Source organism: Arachis ipaensis, chromosome B3 (assembly GCF_059453495.1).
Source record: "Arachis ipaensis isolate K30076 ecotype BB chromosome B3, ASM5945349v1, whole genome shotgun sequence".
Lineage (NCBI taxonomy): Eukaryota > Viridiplantae > Streptophyta > Magnoliopsida > Fabales > Fabaceae > Arachis > Arachis ipaensis.
In genome coordinates this window covers 70,496,957-70,518,408 of record NC_142438.1, presented here as the reverse complement: position 1 = coordinate 70,518,408, position 21,452 = coordinate 70,496,957, and the positions used below count along the sequence as shown (strand labels likewise).

The 21,452-nt window shown below is 36.7% G+C and overlaps 1 protein-coding gene and 1 non-coding gene across 2 annotated transcripts in view; one reads left to right on the top strand and one right to left on the bottom strand.

Moving 5' to 3' along the window:
- The window catches only part of LOC148571048 (uncharacterized), a 121,721-nt gene that overhangs the window by 75,885 nt on the left and 24,384 nt on the right, over positions 1 to 21,452 (top strand). The gene's annotated exons all lie outside the window — the stretch shown is intronic.
- On the bottom strand, positions 20,450 to 20,557 carry LOC148571051 (small nucleolar RNA R71). The gene has a single exon (XR_015908134.1). It is a non-coding gene; the product is annotated as a small nucleolar RNA R71 (small nucleolar RNA).

Genomic DNA, 21,452 nt, shown 5'->3' with positions numbered 1-21,452 from the left:
TAAGAAGTTCATTGTCAATGGACAGAGAATCAAGCATTATCTTGAAGGCAACATCGAGCAAGAATGCTCAAGGCTGAAGCTAGATTAAAAGCTCAGCAAGGTCCAGCTAATGACAATAAAGAAGCGCTTGCTGGGAGGCAACCCAGCCATGGGGCAACAATCCTCTAAGCATTTTACCCTATTTCTATTTTTATTTTTATTTGTTTATATAGAGTTCATTGACAACAAGGTAAATAATCATTTACAGAAGACCTCGGCACACAAAACAGAGTAAAAGAGCTCAATGGCAAGAAAACGCCAGTAAAGGGGCATTTTGGGCGTTCAGCGCCCAAAATGGGCATCCACTGGGCGCTGAACGCCAGTAATGGTAGCAATCTGGGCGTTCAACGCCAGAAATGGCCACCTACTGGGCGTTGAACGCCAGTAATGGCAGCAACTGGGCGCTGAACGCCCAGGAGATCAGCATTTGGGCGCTGAACGCCCAAAACAAGCAGTGTTTGGGCGTTCAAACGCCAGGAAGACAGGGAGGAGCCAAATCCATTTATCCCACACGTATTTCCATTCTAATTTCAAATTTTATGCTTCAATGCATGATTTTTACATGAACATATTAAGAACCCTGATTTCTAAAATCCTTAATTTCTAAAAATCCATCTTTCCAAATTCAATCCAACTCTTTTCAAAATCTTTTCTGAAAACAAATCTATCTTTTTCACTCAAAAATCTTTTCAACTAATCCATATCTTTTTCAAATATCCATATGATCTTTTTCAAAATTCAGAGTTATCTTTTTCAAAAAAAACTATCATATCCTTTCAAAATTAAACTCTATCTTCTATCTTATCTTTTTAAACTCAATCTTCTTATCTTATCTCCTCCAATTTTTCGAAAATCCACCCCCCACCCCTTTAAAATTGGGTTCGGCCTCCCCCCTCCTCCATCAACAAATGCACCTCGATCTCCTTCTATCCCTCTCCTCTCTTTTCTTTTGCTTGAGGACAAGCAAACCTCTAAGTTTGGTGTGTTTATCCGAGATCACTAAGATCATGGCTCCCAAAGGAAAACAATCCACTCCAAGAGGCAAGAAAGAGAGCGTTCCAAAACCACTTTGGAATCAAGGGAAGTTCTTATCTAAAGAACATTCAGACCATTATCTTAAAGTAATGGGTCTGAGATCAGTGATCCCGGAAGTTAGATTCGATCTGAAAGAAGACGAATATCCGAAGATCCAGGAGCAAATTCGAATCAGGAACTGGGAAGTCCTAGCTAATCCTGAAACGAAAGTAGGAAGGAACATGGTCCAGGAGTTCTATGCTAATATGTGGCAGACTGACAAGCAAAGACTATCTGGAACTGCCTGCTACGAATTTCGGACCATGGTCAGGGGAAAGATTGTTCATACCACCCCTGACAAGATCAGAGAGATATTAAAGCTACCTCAGCTAAAGGATGATCCAGACTCCTTCAACAGGAGGATGATGAGAGCAGACATTGGCCTGGATAAGATTCTAGAGGACATATGTATCCCTGGAGCCAGGTGGACCACCAACACAAAGGGCTTCCCAAATCAACTCAAGAGAGAGGATCTCAAACCAGTTGCCAGAGGATGGCTGGACTTCATTGGGCGTTCTTTGTTGCCCACTAGCAACCGTTCTGAAGTCACAGTTAAAAGAGCAGTGATGATTCATTGCATCATGACGGGGAAGGAAGTGGAGGTTCATCAGCTGATTTCCACTGAACTCTACAAGATTGCTAATAAAAATTCAAAAGAGGCCAGGTTGGCTTATCCAAGCGTGATTTCTCTGCTCTGCAAGGACGCTGGAGTAAGGATGGGAATAACTGAATATATCCTAATTGAAAAGTCAATCACCAAAGCATCAATGGAGAGACAACAAGCACAGGAGGATCTTATCAAGAAGAGAGCACAGGAATTCCTCCCAGAGATTCCTCAAGCGGAATATTGGGAATATCTTGAGACGTCTGTCACCAAGATACAGGAAGCTATGGAGCAAATAATAAAACAACAGAAGGAACATAGTCAAATGCTGACCCATATGTTTAAAGAACAAGAGGAGCAGGGACGTGACTTAAGGGAACTGAAGCGCCAAAAGTCTTCTCTTGTAATACCAAGCATCCCAAGGATCAGAGGAACCCCCGTGCCCCCAGAATAAAGGTTGTTAATTTCCAATTTCTGCCTTAACTCTGTGACAGTGTCCTTATAAAAAGTTTACCTTAGAAGTCATATAATAGTAATTAGTATCTATTTGATTTTATCTCCAATTAAGCTATAGTTTATTTTTCTCATCATCATTAAACATGAATAAAATAGTAGATCTTTTGAATAAGAAGCAATAAAATTTCGAGTTTAATAAAAGAAATTCTAATTGGTTAAATGTGGTGGCAATGCTTTCTGTCTTCTGAATGAATGCTTGAAAAGTGCATATGTCTTTTGAATTTGTTGTTTAAGACTGTTAAATATGTTGGCTCTTGAAAGAATGATGAACATGAGACATGTTATTGATAATCTGAAAATCATAAAAATGATTCTTGAAGCAAGAAAAAGCAGCAAAGAACAAAGCTTGCAGAAAAAAAAAAAAAAAGCAAGCAGAAAAAGCCAAAAGCTCTTAAAACCAAAAGGCAAGGGCAAATAAAAAGGATCCCAAGGCTTTGAGCATCAGTGGATAGGAGGGCCTAAAGGACTAAAATCCTGGTCTAAGCGGCTAAACCAAGCTGTCCCTAACCATGTGCTTGTGGCGTGCAGGTGTCAAGTGAAAACTTGAGACTGAGCGGTTAAAGTCAAGGTCCAAAGCAAAAAGAAGAGTGTGCTTAAGAACTCTGGACACCTCTAATTGGGGACTTTAGAAAAGCTGAGTCACAATCTGAAAAGGTTCACCCAGTTATGTGTCTGTGGCATTTATGTATCCGGTAGTAATACTGGAAAACAAAGTGCTTAGGGCCACGGCCAAGACTCATAAAGAAGCTGTGTTCAAGAATCATCACACTGAACTAAGAGAATCAATAACACTATCTGAATTCTGAGTTCCTATAGATGCCAATCACTCTGAGCTTCAATGGATAAAGTGAGATGCCAAAACTGTTCAGAAGCAAAAAGCTACTAGTCCCGCTCATCTAATTAGGATCCGAGCTTCAATCAAAAAAAACTCTGAGATATTATTGCTTCTCAACCTATTAGTCTTCTATTTTATTTGTCTAGTTGCTTGAGGACAAGCAACAGTTTAAGTTTGGTGTTGTGATGAGCGGATATTTTATACGCTTTTTGGGGATAATTTCATATAGTTTAGAGTATGTTTTAGTTAGTTTTTAGTCTATTTTTATTAGTTTTTAGGAAAAATTCATATTTCTGGACTTTACTATGAGTTGTGTGTTTTTCTGTAATTTCAGGTATTTTTCTGGCTGAAATTGAAGGAGTTGAGCAAAAATCTGATTCAGGCTAAAAAAGGACTGCTGATGTTGTTGGATTCTGACCTCCCTGCACTCAAAGTGGATTTTCTGGAGCAACAGAACTCGACATGGCGTGCTTCCAATTGCGTTGAAAAGTAGACATCCAGGGCTTTCCAGCAATATATAATAGTCCATACTTTGCACAAGGATAGATGACGTAAACTGGCGTTCAACGCTAGTCCTCTGCCCAATTCTGGCGTCCAGCGCCAGAAAAGGATCAAAAGCTGGAGTTGAACGCCCAAACTGGCATAAAAACTGGCGTTCAACTCCACAAATGGCCTCTGCACGTGAATTGCTTAAGTCTCAGCCCCAGCACACACCAAGTGGGCCCCAGCACACACCATGTGGGCCCCAGAAGTGGATCTCTGCATCATCCATCATAGTTTATCCAATTTTTGTAAACCTAGGCTACTAATTTAGTATTTAAACAACTTTTAGAGACTTATTTTGGATCTCATGACATTTCAGATCTTAACTTTGTATTCTCTGACGGCATGAGTCTCTAAACCCCATTGTTGGGGGTGAGGAGCTCTGCTGTGTCTCGATGAATTAATGCAAGTATTTCTGTTTTCTATTCAAACACGCTTGTTCCTATCTAAGATGTTCATTCGCGCTTAACTGTGATGAAGGTGATGATCAGTGACATTCATCACCTTCCTCAAACCATGAACGTGTGCCTGACAACCACCTCCGTTCTATATCCGATTGAATGAGTATCTCTGAGATCTCTTAATCAGAATCTCCGTGGTATAAGCTAGAACTGATGGCGGCATTCATGAGAATCCAGAAAGTCTAAACCTTGTCTGTGGTATTCCGAGTAGGATTCAAGGATTGAATGACTGTGACGAGCTTCAAACTCCTGAAGGCTGGGCGTTAGTGACAGATGCAAAAGGATAATAAATCCTATTCCAACCGGATCGAGAACCAACCGGTGATTAGCCGTGCTGTGACAGAGCGCGTGAGCGTAGTTTTCACTGGAAGGATGGAAGGTAGCCATTGACAACGGTGATCCACCAACACATAGCTTGCCATAGGAGGACGTGCGTGCGTGAACAAGAAGACAGAGGAAAGCAGAGATTCAGAAGACAAAGCATCTCCAAAAACTCCAACATATTCTCCATTACTGCATAACAAGTAACCTTTAATCCATGCTCTATTGTTTATTCGCAATTCAACTGATAAACATAATTGACTTCCTGACTAAGATTTACAAGATAACCATAGATTGCTTCAAACCAACAATCTCCGTGGGATTCGACCCTTACTCACGTGAGGTATTACTTGGACGACCCAGTGCACTTGCTGGTTAGTGGTACGCGTTGTGAAAAGTGTGATTCACAATTCGTGCACCAACGCTCCTCCCTTACTTCTCATGGAGTACCCTTGTTCGAACCTTGGCCCAAGCATTTAAGCTATTTTTCCTTAATTTTTCTTGCAAGCTTGGTGGCACTCCTTCCTTATGTTTCAAGGAGTTCCCAAGTTTAAATCCTGGAGGAAGCATTCTAGCTATTTATTCTTGAATTCCCTTGCAAGGAGTAGCGTGTGGTTCCAAGTTCGAACCATGGAGGTTGCATTTTGGCTATTTCTTCTTGAATTTCCTTGCAAGGTGAGTTCCTTGCTTCTCCTTGGTCCTTGGTTCGAATCTTGTTGGCTTCATCCCTTGGAATTTCTTCTTGAATTAATTTGGAGAGGTCCCCGATAAAGTTAACTTAGTTAACTTAGCTTTGTACCATTTCCTTGCTTTCTTTAGTGCTCAGTTAATTTTTTAAACTTAGCTTTGTACCTTGCCTTCTCCTTTCATTCCTTGTGAAGCTCAATTTGCTTTCTTAACTTAGCTTTCCTTCTTCCTCAATGTGGTTATGCTTTTTCTTCCCTTTGCCATGCTTTCTCTTCTTTTCTTCTTTCTTCACCTACAAGTAATCAAAACAACCAATCAAAGTATCACTAAATTCACAAGGCTTATAAATCATTAAAAATCAATTAAATTTGGCTTCAACCTCATGATTTAGCATCAAATAATTGGTGGTTGTCTGATTCAAAGAAGTCATGCATTTTCATTCCAAATTACTTACTTAGAATGCAAGAAAGTGCATAAAACCTAATAAAAACAAAGAAAAAAGGCTAGTGAAACTAGGTTAAGATGACTTGTCATCACAACACCAAACTTAAAACTTGCTTGTCCCCAAGCAAGCACTTAAACATAAGAAAAGATAGAATGAAATAGATAGGTATGCATGTCCTTATTATGCAAATAGTTGAATTTTGTTTATGGGGTTTTATGCAGATCAAAAATAGCTCATTTATTACTTGCTGTCAAAATAACTATGCTTCCTTAAGGGTTCACCAAGGTTGCTGCTATGATTCCTTACCTTTTTGCTTAATCCCCTTGTTAGCTTTTTCTGCTTTCTTTTGCATTTCAGAGTTTATTATCTATTAGAGGCTTGGTGTCAAATGTTGCAGTAGCCTTTCGCTTATTTTTACTCAACATTTTTTTCACCACAGACACATGGCTCACCTTTTTCTTCCTATGATCATTGATGCCCAACATCTCTTTGGATTACTAAATGTTTTGTAGCTAGGTTGCTCTTTATTGTGGACTTTCAGTTGACAATCCCAAATCAGTTGATCTAAGTTGCCAAGTTTTAAGATACTCCTTAGAACCTACTTGTCCAAGCATATCCTAGTACACAAACACCACAGGCATATGTCCTAGGGTCCAAGCTATTGGTGTCTAGCCTTATTGTTTGTTTCTTTGCCAACTTTTGGCTTTTCTTCTTTCTTTTTCTTTCTGTTTTGGTTTATTTTCAAGGGGCTTTCATTGTTTGAAGGATCATAGCAGCAAACTAGCTTAAGCTTTAAGAAACAAGTTATTCTGCAACATTTATTCTGTGAGCTAATAGTTGAATCAAACACACACCACCACTAACTTCATTCTAACTTTTGCAACATTGAACAATTACTTTTCTAAATCAAACATCTTTCTTTTATTCAAACAGCAAGGGAAACAGAACAAACTTTTCAAGTTAATGAGTGATGACAATTATTATGCAGATGACTTTTAGGCAAAAATTATGCAGATAGCTTTCTTTAGCATGTACTTCCACTTGCAACTCAATGATCATTCTAGCCAAACATAAAGGAATCTCTGAATTAACTCATTACATAACAATAAGAATCAAGTGCAAATACAACCTGTGGGTTGTAGCTTCTCATTCTTCCTTCTGTTTGCTTCTTTTGAGTCATACTGCAAGTGTTCTTTAATTTGTTGGCTATTTTCCTGCATAATTCTCAAAAGTGGCTTGCTGCTCAAGCCCTTTAAGTATCTGGTTAATCTGCAAGGCTTATTTGTGGGCTTTTGAACTTTACTTTGGTGTGTGAACACCAAACTTAGTTCTTTGCCAATGTTTCTCATACAATAGTTTACTATGTGTGAAATCCTTTTTCCTTGCTAAAGGCAATGAGATTAGAGACTATGAAACAGCAAATAGTTAATTAGTTCATCCAAATGTTTGAAGCTAGCATTATGCATAAAGTGAGAATGTATTTTATGATGAGATTTTGGTGGAACACCAAACTTAGAATTCTTCATTCTCCTTTATATTGTTTTGGTGTGCAACACCAAACTTAGCTTCTTGCACTATAGATAAAGCTAATTAACCTTTTTATTGAAATAGCTAAGAAAAGAAAACTACCTCAGGTTGGGTTGCCTCCCAACAAGCACTTCTTTATTGTCATTAGCTTGACATTGACTCCCTCTTTTATGGTGGTTGATGACTGTAGTGCCTCAACTTGTCTCCTCTGATTGTGAGCTTCTTCTTTGTTCCTTGGTGCTCTATCTCAGCATGTTCTAGTGATAATATTTTGCTCACAGTATAGTAATTGTTAGTCTATTGGTCTGCTCCCAGTTGTTGATAGACTAACTGCACTTTGTCACCTTTGGAGAGCCCTTCTGTTGGAATTTTTTTGTTCTTCCAACCCTTTTTGATTCTGTTATTATTTTTCTTCCCTCCTTTTGTTGACTCTTCTTCTTTGAAAACAGGCTCCCTTTTGAAATTCCTTTTCTTAGTTGCCAATACTACAATGTCCTCTTGAGCTTCTTCATTACTTTGCACAGTTTCTTTCTCTTTTTGGCCTACTGTATTATCTATCTCTTGCTTGGGAGGGCAGTTGTTGTTTGTCTTGTTGATTTCCTCCTTCCACTGCAGATTCTCCTTGTCTGTTTCTATACCATCCTTCTTTCCATTACTGCGCTGTGTTTCTGGTAATACACTCAGAGTGATACTTTCATTATGCATTCTGAGGGTTAATTCTCCTTGCTCTATGTCTATGATGGCCCTAGCAGTGGCCAAGAACGGTCTTCCCAGTATAATGGAGTTGCCCTCATCCTGATTCGAGTCCAGGATCACAAAATCTGCAGGGAAGATGAATCTGTCTACCTTGACTAGAAGGTTCTCTATTATACCCCTAGGGCATATCACTGATTTGTCCACCAATTCTAGAGACATCTGTACTGGTTTCACCTCTTTTATGCTTAGCTTTTTCACTAGAGAGGCAGGCATTAGATTGATACTAGCTCCCAAGTCACACATCGCCTTCTTGATGGTCATACTGCCAATGGCGCAGGGTAGAAAGAAACTCCCAGGGTCCTCGAGTTTGGGAGGAAGTCCCTTCTAGATTAGTGCTCTGCATTCCTCAGTGAGCAGTACAGTTTCATTGACTTGCCAATTCCTCTTCTTGTTGATAAGTTCCTTCAAGAACTTTGCGTATAGGGGCATTTGCTCAAGTGCTTCAGCTAAGGGAATATTGATCTCTAACTTCTTGAAGATTTCAAGAAATTTTGGGAAGTGTTGGTCCTTAGTCTCCTTGTTGAACCTTTGAGGATATGGCAAGGGAGGAGTGAAGTTATTTCCCTGCCTTTGGTCCTTAGTTGGCTCTTCAATTACTTCCTTTCTCTTTCTTGATTTTTGTGGCTGATCTTCTTTTTCTTGAGCTTGATTCTGAGTTTTCTTGCTTGCTGTCTCCTTCTTGTCATTGACTTTCTCTTCTTCAGCTTGTTTCTTGTCACTTTCCTTTGGCTTCTTGGTTGCTTTTTCATCTTTCACCAGGACTTTTCCACTCCTCAGTTGAATTGCCTTGCACTCCTCTTTAGGATTAGGAATGGTGTCACTTGGCAGTGAGTTTGATGACCTTTCAATGGTGATTTGCTTGGAGAGTTGTCCAATTTGCCTTTCCATATTTTTCATGGAGGCTTCTTGGTTCCTCAATGTCATCTCTTGAGTTTTCATCATTTTTTCCATTAGGAGCTCCAGATTGTAAATCCTTTGAGATTCTTGTGAGATTAGTTGATTGTGGGGTGTTGAGGGTTGAGGGTAAGTGTTTTGATTTGAGGTTTGGTTATTGGATGGGTAATGGTTGGAGTTCGGGTAGTTGTTTTGGGATTTTCTGTAAGGGTTTTGGTTAGTTTGCTGCTGGTTGTGGTTTTGGTTGTTTCTTGAAGTGTTTTGATTTGAGTTTCTCTGCCATGGTTGTTGATTCTGGTTGTGATTATCTCCCCACCTAAGGTTTGGGTGGTTCTTCCAAGATGGGTTGTAAGTATCACCAGAGACTTCATTTGGCCCAGAATTTTGGTTGTGCATGTACTGGACTTGTTCTTGCTGCTGCTCCTCTTGAGTTTCTTCATTTTGCCCCCATGTGGATGATGGTTGGCTTGTGTTGACTACTGCAACTTGAAGGCTATCAATCCTCTTGGCCATTTGCTCAAATTGTTGTTGAATTTGCTGCTGCATCATTTTATTTTGAGCTAGGATTGAGTCCACTCCTTCCAACTCCATCACTCCTTTCCTTTGTGATGGTTGGCGTTGCCTTTGGTGAGCAAAGAAATATTGATTGTTGGCCACCATATCAATGAGATTTTGAGCTTCCTCTGCTGTTTTCATTAGTTGTAGAGAGCCCCCTGCTGAATAATCCAAAGCCTCTTGAGATTTCAGTGTCAGACCTTCATAGAAATTCTGTAATCTATCCCACTCACTGAACATTCCTGGTAGACACTTCCTGATTAGAGCTTTGTATCGTTTCCATGCCTCATACAAGGGTTCAGCATCCATTTGTGTGAATGTTTGCACTTCAGTCTTCAATCTAATAACTCTTTGAGGTGGGTAAAACTTGGCAAGGAACTTGGTTACTAGATCATCCCAATTGTTGATGCTGTCTCTTGGGAAGGATTCCAACCATTGAGTGGCTTTGTCTCTGAGAGAAAATGGAAATAACAGTAGCTTGTAACTGTCAGGGTGTACTCCATTGGTTTTGACAGTGTCACAAATCCTCAAGAAGGTGGACAGGTGTTGGTTAGGGTCTTCAAGTGGTCCTCCTCCATAAGAGCAATTGTTTTGAACCAAGGTGATGAGTTGTGGCTTTAGTTCAAAGTTGTTTGCATTAACATTTGGGGTAAGAATGCTACTCCCACAATGTCTAGGATCTGCACATGTGTAGGAAGCCAAAACTCTTCTCTGTGGTGGATTATTGTTGTTATTGGCTACTTCTTCTTCTGACTCCTCTTCTCCAATAATGTTTTTCCCTCTTTCAGCTCTTCTTAATCTTCTGAGGGTTCTTTTGTCTTGTTCACAAAAAGTGGGTATAATTCTCGTTGTACCTGACATACAACCAAAGCATAAAAATCACAACACCAGAAAGCAATAACACTTCAATCCATGGCTGAAGTGAAATGTTAATTGGCTTAAGCAAAAATTCAAACAGTTAGTGTGTTAGTCAAAAACAGAAAAATAAAAAGTGCTTGATCTAGATCTCCACTTCACTTAATCATTGTCAATCTAATCAATCCCCGGCAACGGCGCCAAAAACTTGATGTGTGGAAAACGATCCAACACAAAACTCACCGGCAAGTGTACCGGGTCGCATCAAGTAATAATAACTCACATGAGTGACGTCGATCCCACAGGGATTGAAGGATTGAGCAATTTTAGTTTAGTGGTTGATTTAGTCAAGCGAATCAAGATTTGGTTGAGTGATTTGTGATTTGCAGAAGCTAAATTGCATGGAAAGTAAAGGGGAAGGGGAAATTTACAATAAACTAAAGAGCAGGAAAATAAAGGAGCTGAATCTTAAAGTGCAAGTAAATTAAATTGCAGAAACTTAAATTGCAAGTAATGTAAATGACTGAAGCTTTAAGTGCAAGAAACGTAAATTGCTTGAATTGTAAAAGGGATTGGGAGTTGGGATTGCAGAAATTAAACAAGCAGAATTAAATTGCATCAAACAGCAAAGCAAAAGATGAATTGAATTAGAATGGATCTCAAACAGAAGAGTAAAAATTCTTTGAGAATTGTAAAGACAGAAAGGCAGTGCTTAAATTGCAGCAATGTAAAAGAGGTTGGAGATCTCAGGGTGGAAAAGACTAGATAACAAGTCTAGATCTCAAATCCTTCCTTGATCCTACAAGAATAATTTGCAAAAGAAACTGAGAAATGAATTGCAGAAAGAGTAGGAGATGAAGCAGTAAATGGAAACTGAAATTCAATTGTGCAGAAAAAAATTAAACAAGATCTCAAGGTGAGATTGAAATAGAAGTTCTTCAATTCTCCACCCAAGATCCAAAGCAAGAAAAATAAAAGAGTGCTCAAGCAAGAACCAAGAAGAAGAGAGATCAATTCTCCTTCCAAGTTCTCTGAAATTACAAACTCCAAGCCAAAAGTTCTCCAGGACAATTCAAAATAAAAGTCTAAAAGCAAAAATAAAAAGTTCCAAAAGTTCAAAAGTCCAAAAGTACTAATTACATCAAACTAACTCCTATTTATACACTTTCTATTCTTGGATTTTTGGAATTTGGGTGGGCTTTTGATTTGGTGAAGAAATGAATTAAATTGGATTTTTAATCCAATTTTTAGCCCAAATTGCACCTCCAGGGGAAAGCTCAGTTGGAAAATCCAACTTAGCTTTCAAGCATGCTGCCCATGTGTGCCAAAATTGGTATGCCCAGCCCTTGGTGGAGTGTGTGACACTAGAGCTCAGTTGGAAAATCCAACTTAGCTCTAAGTGTTGGCCCTGTCTCCTTGTGCGCACAAGGCTTGCTCCTTGGTGCCTTGGTCCGTGTCATGATGCGCAAAACAGCCTTCCTTGGTGCGCCAAAATTGTGCTTCTTGGTGTCATGACCGTGTCACATTGTGGAGGCTTGGGGGAGAGGCAATGCTCAGTTGGAAAAACCAACTGAGCTTCCTTGTGCAGCGCCTTGCTTATGGCCTCAATGTCCCAGGTTCGAATCCTGGTGGAGGAAGTGGAGGCTAATTTCCTTTGGAAGAGATGGATGCTCCTTCCTTGTGTTTCCAAGAGTTCCCAAGTTCGAAACTTGGCTCAAGCATTTAAGCTATTTTTTCCTTAATTTTTCTTGCAAGCTTGGTGGCACTCCTTCCTTATGTTTCAAGGAGTTCCCAAGTTCAAATCCTGGAGGAAGCATTCTAGCTATTTATTCTTGAATTTCCTTGCAAGGAGTAGCGTGTGGTTCCAAGTTCGAACCATGGAGGTTGCATTTTGGCTATTTCTTCTTGAATTTCCTTGCAAGGTGAGTTCCTTGCTTCTCCTTGGTCCTTGGTTCGAATCTTGTTGGCTTCATCCCTTGGAATTTCTTCTTGAATTAATATGGAGAGGTCCCGATAAAGTTAACTTAGTTAACTTAGCTTTGCACCATTTCCTTGCTTTCTTTAGTGCTCAGTTAACTATTTGAACTTAGCTTTGTAGCTTGCCTTCTCCTTTCATTCCTTGTGAAGCTCAGTTTGCTTTCTTAACTTAGCTTTCCTTCTTCCTCAATGTTGTTATGCTTTTTCTTCCCTTTGCCACGCTTTCTCTTTCTTTGGGCACGCTTCTTGCTTCCCTTGGAAACGTTTCTTATTTCCTTTGGGCACGCTCCTTGAGCCACGCTTTTCTTCTTTTTTTTTTCTTTCTTCACCTACAAGTAATCAAAACAACCAATCAAAGTATCACTAAATTCACAAGGTTTATAAATCATTAAAATTCAATTAAATTTAGCTTAAACCTCATGATTTAGCATCAATTACATGGTGGTTGTTTGATTCAAAGAAGTCATGCATTTTCATTCCAAATTACTTACTTAGAATGCAAGAAAGTGTATAAAACCTAATAAAAACAAAGAAAAAGGCTAGTGAAACTAGGCTAAGATGACTTGTCATCAAGGTCGGTCAGTACCTGACTTCCGGAGGTAATTTCTCTTCCTTAAACACCAATAAATTAGGATATTTAGTTAGTTTTTCTTTTGTAGAATAGGATAAATTGCATAGTAATAGGTTAGTTGCATGCATGTTCTACTTGATTGAAAAGACAATAAGTTTTCCTCTAAGACCCTATTTTTGGAACAAAATTTCACTAACTTTAATTAAAACTTTTATGTTAAATTTGCTTGAAGTTGTATTTGGAACATGATTTTTAAGCTAAAAAACACACAACCTGTGAGATTTGAGCCTTTATGCATGGTTCCATTATTTAACCATAATTATTTTATTCTTGTGTGTTTACTTCTCTATGATTGTAATCTATATTTTGTTTCATCCTATATGTCTAATGTTTATTATATTTGTATGCTTGCATATGATTGAGGCCATTATTTGTTTAAACTCACTTATCCAAATTAAACCTACCCTTTCAATTACCTTTGTTAGCCACTTTGATCCTTTAAATCCTATTTGTTCTATATTTTACCACATTACTAGCCTTAAGTGGAAAAACAATTATATATCCCAAATTGAATCTTTGGTTAGCTTAAGATAGAATTGTGTGTGCTAATTAAGTATGGGAAGTTGTGGGAACAAAAGATAATAAGAGAATGTGTCATGATAATCCAATGGGAATTTGGATACCTACTCATGTGAAACTATAAGAATTAAAAATCTATGTGCATTGATAAGCTATGTTTATTTTTATGTTTATGTTAAAAAAAATATTCAATAAATAAATAAGGGGACAAAATTACCCCAATGCTAAGTTAAGAATTCAAAGATCAATGCATGTACGATAAAATTAAAATAAAAAGTTGATACACGAGTATAGAATGTGAAAGGGAAATTCTGGGTAGCTAGGTATGAATTCTAAAGTTATATAGAATATATATAGGTTATGTTAAAGCTTGGGTTAATTAAAGATTCAGTTTATAAGCTTACTTAGCCACATATGTATCCTTACCATTACCTTGGCTCCATTACAACCTTGAAAAGACCTCATGATGTTTGCATTGGTATATTAAATGTTGTTGATTGGTTAGGAGAAGAACAAAAATTAGAGAGCATGATTAGAGAAGGATAGAGTGATTGCCCTATACACTAGAGAGATTAAAGCGTACATACATCATCAGTGAGGGTTCAATGCTTAAAATTCTATGTTCCCTGCTTTCAACTGGACAAGAATCATATAGTTGCATTCACATATATAGGTTGCATTGCATTGCATGAGTTTTACATGTTCCTACTCATTTATTTTATCTCCTTCAACTGAGCATGAGGACATGCTAATGTTTAAGTGTGGGGAGGTTGATAAACCACTATTTTATGGTTTATAATGTGTTTAATTGTGTGGTTTTATCATGATCTTTACCCACTTATTCATATGATTAGCATGCATTTATATTTTCTTCCTAAAATTATTACATGATTGAAAACTTGCTTCCTAGAGACTTTTAATTATGTATTTTAATTCTCCTTTATTTCATTCGATGCCGTAATCTGTGTGTTAAGTGTTTCAGGCTTTATAGGGCATGAATGAATTAGAGATTGGAAAGGAAGCTTGAAAAAATAGAAGGAGACATTCTATTCCTAAGGATCAATAAGAAGTGAGCTGCAACATTTTCTGCATAAAATCTCATGAACTACTAATAATGACTTGCTGATATGAACAACACATTCTGTTTCATTCTTTCTTCTCAATAATTCAGTGCTTGCTTAGGGACAATAAGGCTCAAAATGCTCAAAATCAATAAGGCAACTCAACAAACATAAAATAAGCATCAAACATCAAATTCAACAACTAGGAACCCAAAATTGTAAACTATGTATATATTGACAAGAGAAATTGAAATAGATGAAAGTGTCACAAGTAATGTAATTAAAAGAGAAATTAAAGAAATACTTACAATGCAATTGCTAGAATCCAAAATCAAACTTGAAGTATAAAATTCTACAAACCCTAATTAAAATCCTAAGAGAGAATTACCTAATCTACACTACTCCTACTCCTACTATGTGTTTCTACCCTATAAGTGAGCTCTCTTTCATATGGCATGAAGTTCCCTTCATATAGCACTTGATTTCAGCCTCCAAGCCTTCAGAAATGGCCAAGAAAGCCCCAAAATTGCCCCCAGCGTGCTGCATTAATGAAGTCACGTGATTGCATCGACGCGTACGCGTGGGTCACGCGTACGCGTCGCCAAACTTGCGCGCATGTGTGTACGCACGCATCACTGTGCGCACGCACGAAAGCTAAATCTTCCAAAACTTCATTTCTTCATGCTTCCTCCCTTTTTGCATGCTTTTCCATCATTTCTTCCATCCATATTAGCCTTGTAGACATGAGATTACTCATCAAACACATCAAGACATCCAATGAAATGAAAGTAGAATAAAATTGGTTAAATTCAGCACAAAATAGCATGTTTTCATAATTAAGCTCAATTTAGGGAGAAAACACAAAAGCATGCTATTATGGTGCTTAAGTGTAGGTTTGTAACATCCCGCATTTTTGAAAAATCTAAATATAAATAAATTGTGATTTTACCTTATTGAGTTTGAACTTTATAATTTTAGAAATTATTTTATTAGAAATAATTAAATAGATTCGGAGATAGTTTTATTTTGAATCAATTAATATTTTTAAGTAATTTTATTATAATAGAATATTTTGTATAATTTTAGTAATTGAAAAATAAGAAAGAATTGTATAATTTAATTCAAGTAACTTTTATTCTGAAAAGGTTATGATTTATTTTATTAAGTTGATATCTTATTTTATAAATTAATCAATTAAGAGAAATTAAATTAGTTTTATTAATATTTAGAGTTAAGTTAATTAATATTTTTGTATACATTCTTATAATTGGTTATTTTATATAATTTCAAATTAGAATTCAGTAATGAAGGTGTTATATAATTAAATTTAAGAAATTTCTATTATGAATAAATTATGATTTATTTTATTAGTTTGAACTCCTAGAAATTATTTTATTAGAAATGATTAGATTGATATTTATAAATACTTTAAGTTTAAGTCAATTAATATTTATGTACAATTTATATTATAGTAAATTATTTTATAAATTGAAATTAAAGTTTAGGAGATAGAAAAATAATAGAGATTTGTATGATTTAATCTAGAAAATTGATATTTGAATTTAAATTGTACTTTACAAAATATAATTAACTTGTTCATTTTATAATTTAAATTAGAAATAATTGATTGAACTTAGCAATATGTTGATAAATAATGTTCCTAAATATTTTTAATAGAGTATATTTGATTCTAAAATTACTCTACTATTCAATTTTATCAAAATATCTATTCATATCTATCCATATTCTTTTATAAAATCCTAATTTCTAACCCTAATTCCCAAATCAAACTCAGAAACCCTAATTTCCCAAATTGAAAACCCTAAGTTCCTAATCAGAAACCCTAACCTACCCACTTTCTTCTCCCTTTAGCCGCACCATATCCCCTTTTCTTCCTAAACCTAATGTAGAAATGGAAACAGAGAGCCAAGAGAGAGGGAAGAGCTGCTGCCGCGTGATGAGCGGATAATTTATACGCTTTTTGGCATTATTTTTAGTATGTTTTTAGTAGGATCTAGTTACTTTTAGGGATGTTTTCATTAGTTTTTATGTTAAATTCACATTTCTGGACTTTACTATGAGTTTGTGTGTTTTTCTGTGATTTCAAGTATTTTCTGGCTGAAATTGAGGGACTTGAGCAAAAATCAGATTCAGAGGTTGAAGAAGGACTGCTGATGCTGTTGGATTCTGACCTCCCTGTACTCAAAGTGGATTTTCTGGAGATACAGAACTCAAAATGGCGCGCTTCCAATTGCGTTGGAAAGTAGACATCCAGGGCTTTCCAGCAATATATAATAGTTCATACTTTGGTCAAGAATAGACGACGTAAACTGGCGTTTAACGCCAGCTTTCTACCCAAATCTGGCGTCCAGCGCCAGAAAAGGATCCAAAACCAGAGTTGAACGCCCATCTCGGCCATGCCTGGACCTTTCACTTATGTATTTTCAACGGTAGAGTTTCTACACTCCATAGATTAAGGTGTGGAGCTCTGCTGTTCCTCAAAGATTAATGCAAAGTACTTCTGTTTTCTATTCAATTCATCTTATTTCGCTTCTAAGATATCCATTCGCACCCAAGAACGTGATGAAGGTGATGATTATGTGTGACGCTCATCATCCTTCTCCCCTATGAACGCGTGCCTGACAAACACTTCTGTTCTACATGAAATAAGCTAGAATGAATATCTCTTAGATCTCCTAACCAGAATCTTCGTGGCGTAAGCTAGAATGATGGCGGCATTCAAGAGAATCCGGAAAGTCTAAACCTTGTCTGTGGTATTCCGAGTAGGATTCAATGATTGAATGACTGTGACGAGCTTCAAACTTGCGATTGTTGGGCGTTAGTGACAGACGCAAAAGGAGGGTGAATCCTATTCCAGCATGATCGAGAACCGACAGATGAATAGCCGTGCCGTGACAGGGTGCGTGAGCATATTATTCACTGAGAGGAGAGGATGTAGCCACTGACAACGGTGATGCCCTTGCATAAAGCCAGCCATGGAAAGGAGTAAGACTGATTGGATGAAGATAGCAGGAAAGCAGAGGTTCAGAGGAACGAAAGTATCTCCATTCGCTTATCTGAAACTCTCACCAATGAATTACATAAGTATTTCTATCCCTATTCTATTATTTAGTATTCGAAAACATCATTATCAATTTATATCTGCCTAACTGAGATTTGCAAGGTGACCATAGCTTGCTTCATACCAACAATCTCCGTGGGATTCGACCCTTACTCACGTAAGGTATTACTTGGACGACCCAGTGCACTTGCTGGTTAGTTGTATCGAAGTTGTGAACCATGGTATTGGCACCATGTTCTTGGCGTCATTGCCAGGGAAAGAAAGAGCCATGAATTTTACAGAATTAAAGTGTAATCACGATTACGCGTACCAAGTTGCTCACGTTGCCAGGGATTGTTTGAGCCTGGACATCACAATTTCGTGCACCAAGTTTTTGGCGCCGTTGCCGGGGATTGTTCGAGTTTGGACAACTGACGGTTCATCTTGTTGCTCAGATTAGGTAATTTTCTTTTTGTTTTATTTTCAAAAAAATTTTTCAAAAAAAAAAAGGTTTTCAAAATTTTCTCCTTTGTTTTAAAAAAAAAATGTTTTCAAAAATATATTTTTCTTCAGAATTTTTAAGAATGAATTCTAGTGTTTCATGATGATTTGTTGAATCCTGGATGGCTGTAAGCCATGTCTAATTTTTGGACTGGGGTTTCAACTTACCATCACAAATGAAGAGATTCTCACACACTTAGTTGCTCTATACATGAAAAGTATCCATATCTGCTGAAGCTTGGCTGGCCATTGGCCATGTCTAGTGTTTTGGACTGGAGCTTTCATTGAAAGCTTGGCTGGCTAGTGAGCCATGTCTAATTCCTGGACTGAAGCTTTAGACTAACATGGCAAGATTCCTGGAATTCATATTAAAAATTTTGGAATCCTTATTTTTCTTTCTTTCTAAATAATTTTCGAAAATAAAAATCCAAAAAAATTTAGAAAATCATAAAAATCAAAAATATTTTTCGGTTTCTTGTTTGAGTCTTGAGTCATATCATAAGTTTGGTGTCAATTGCATATGCATCTTGCATTTTTCGAAAATTTCATGCATTCATGGTGTTCTTCATGATCTTCAAGTTGTTCTTGGTAAGTCTTCTTGTTTGATCTTGATGATTTTTTGTTTTGTGTCTTTTATTGTTTATCATATGCATTCTTGAATTCTTAGTGCTTAAGCATTAAAGAATTCTAAGTTTGGTGTCTTGCATGTTTTCTTTGCATTAAAAATTTTTCAAAATTGTGTCTATGATGTTCATCTTGACATTCATAGTGTTCTTGGTGTTCATCTTGACATTCATAGCATTCTTGCATGCATTCATTGTTTTGATCTAAAAATTTCATGCATTGCATCATTTTTCTTGTTTTTCCCTTGCATCATAAAAATTCAAAAATCAAAAAAAAAATATCTTTCCTTTTTTCTCTCATCAAATTCGAAAATTTGAGTTGACTTTTTCAAAAATTTTTGAAATCAAATTGTTTCTCATGAGTCAAATCAAATTTTCAATTTGAAAATCTTATCTTTTTTTAAAATCTTTTTCAAAAATCATACCTTTTTCATTATTTTCGAAAAATTCAAAAAAATCCTTTTCAAAATATTTTTCAAAAATCTTTTTCTTATCTTTATCAAAATTTTCGAAAATAATATTAACAATTAATGTTTTGATTCAAAAATTTCAAGTTTGTTACTTGCTTGTTAAGAAAGATTCAAACTTTAAGTTCTAGAATCATATCTTGTGATTTCTTGTGAATCAAGTCATTAATTGTGATTTTAAAAATCAAATCTTTTTCAAAATTCTTAGTTATTTTCGAAAATTCCAAAAATATTTTTCAAAAATATTTTTCTTATTTTTATATCAAATTTTCGAAAATAACATAATCAATTAATGTTTTAATTCAAAAATTTGAAGTTTGTTACTTGCTTGTTAAGAAAGATTCAAACTTTAAGTTCTAGAATCATATCTTATGATTTCTTGTGAATCAAGTCATTAATTGTGATTTTAAAAATCAAATCTTTTTCAAACTAATTTCTATCATATCTTTTCAAAAATATCTTCTCATCTTATCTTTTTCAAAATATCTTTTCTAACTTCCTAACTTCTTATCTTTTCAAAATTTGTTTCAACTAACTAACTAACTTTTTGTTTGTTTCTTAACTTTTTCAAAACTACCTAACTAACTCTTTCTCTCTAATTTTCGAAAATATCTTCCCTCTTTTTCAAAAATTTCTTTTTAATTAACTAATTATTCTTATTTTTATTTTTAATTTTAAAAATTTTTCGAAAAAAAAATGCTAACAATTTTCAAAAACCATTTTCGAAAATCACTAACTCTTTTTCAAAATAATTTTCGAAAATTATCCCTCCCCTATCTTATTCTATTTATTCATATCCTAACATCGCATCTCACATCTCTGCCATCCTCACAGTTGTGTTTCTTCCATTATAGTACATTCTTTGTCTCCCCCTCTTCTTCTACTCACACAAGGATCCCTATACTGTGGTATAAAGGATCCATATTATTATTATTATTTTTTCTGTGCCCTCTTCTTTGTCATATGAGCAGGAGTAAGGATAAGAACATTCTTGTGGAAGCAGATCCAGAACCTGAAAGGACTCTAAAAAGGAAACTAAGAGAAGCTAAAATACAACAATCCAGAAATAACCTTTCAGAAATTTTTGAACAGGAAAAGGAGATGGCAGCCGAAAATAATAATAATGTAAGGAAGATGCTTGGTGACTTTACTGCACCTAATTCCAATTTACATGGAAGAAGCATCTCCATTCCTGCCATTGGAGCAAACAACTTTGAGCTGAAACCTCAATTAGTTTCTCTGATGCAGCAGAACTGCAAGTTTCATGGACTTCCATCTGAAGATCCTTTTCAGTTCCTAACTGAATTCTTGCAGATATGTGATACTGTCAAGACTAATGGAGTAGATCCTGAAGTCTACAGGCTCATGCTTTTCCCTTTTGCTATAAGAGACAGAGCTAGATTATGGTTGGATTCTCAACCCAAAGACAGCCTGAACTCTTGGGATAAGCTGGTCACGGCTTTCTTAGCCAAGTACTTTCCTCCTCAAAAGCTGAGCAAGCTTAGAGCTGATGTTCAAACCTTCAGACAGAAAGAAGGTGAATCCCTCTATGAAGCTTGGGAAAGATACAAACAGTTGACCAAAAAGTGTCCTTCTGACATGCTTTCAGAATGGACCATCCTGGATATATTCTATGATGGTTTATCTGAGCTATCAAAGATGTCACTGGACACTTCTGCAGGTGGATCCATTCACCTAAAGAAAACGCCTGCAGAAGCTCAAGAACTCATTGACATGCTTGCTAATAACCAGTTCATGTACACTTCTGAAAGGAATCCTATGAGTAATGGGACGCCTATGAAGAAGGGAGTTCTTGAAGTTGATACTCTGAATGCCCTATTGGCTCAGAACAAAATATTGACTCAGCAAGTCAATATGATCTCTCAGAGTCTGCATGGAATGCAAGCTGCATCCAACAGTACTCAAGAGGCTTCTTATGAAGAAGAAGCTTATGATCCTGAGAACCCTGCAATAGCAGAGGTGAATTACTTAGGTGAACCTTATGGAAACACCTATAACTCAACATGGAAAAATCATCCAAATTTCTCATGGAAGGATCAAAAGCCCCAACAAGGCTTTAATAATGGTGGAAGAAATAGGTTTAGCAATAGCAAGCCTTTTCCATCATCAACTCAGCAACAGACAGAGAACTCTGAACAAAATGCTTTTAATTTAGCAAATCTAGTCTCTGATCTATCTAAGGCCACTGTAAGTTTCATGAATGAAACAAGGTCTTCCATTAGAAATCTGGAAGCACAAGTGGGCCAGCTGAGTAAAAAGATCACTGAAATCCCTCCTAGTACTCTCCCAAGCAATACAGAAGAGAACCCAAAAGGAGAGTGCAAAGCCATTGACATAAGCACCATGGCCAAACTTGTAAGGGAAGGAGAGGACGTGAATCCCAAGTAGGAAGACCCCCTGGGACGTCCAGTGGTCAATAAGGAGCTTCCCTCTGAGGAACCAAAGGAATCTGAGACTCATCTAGAGACCATAGAGATTC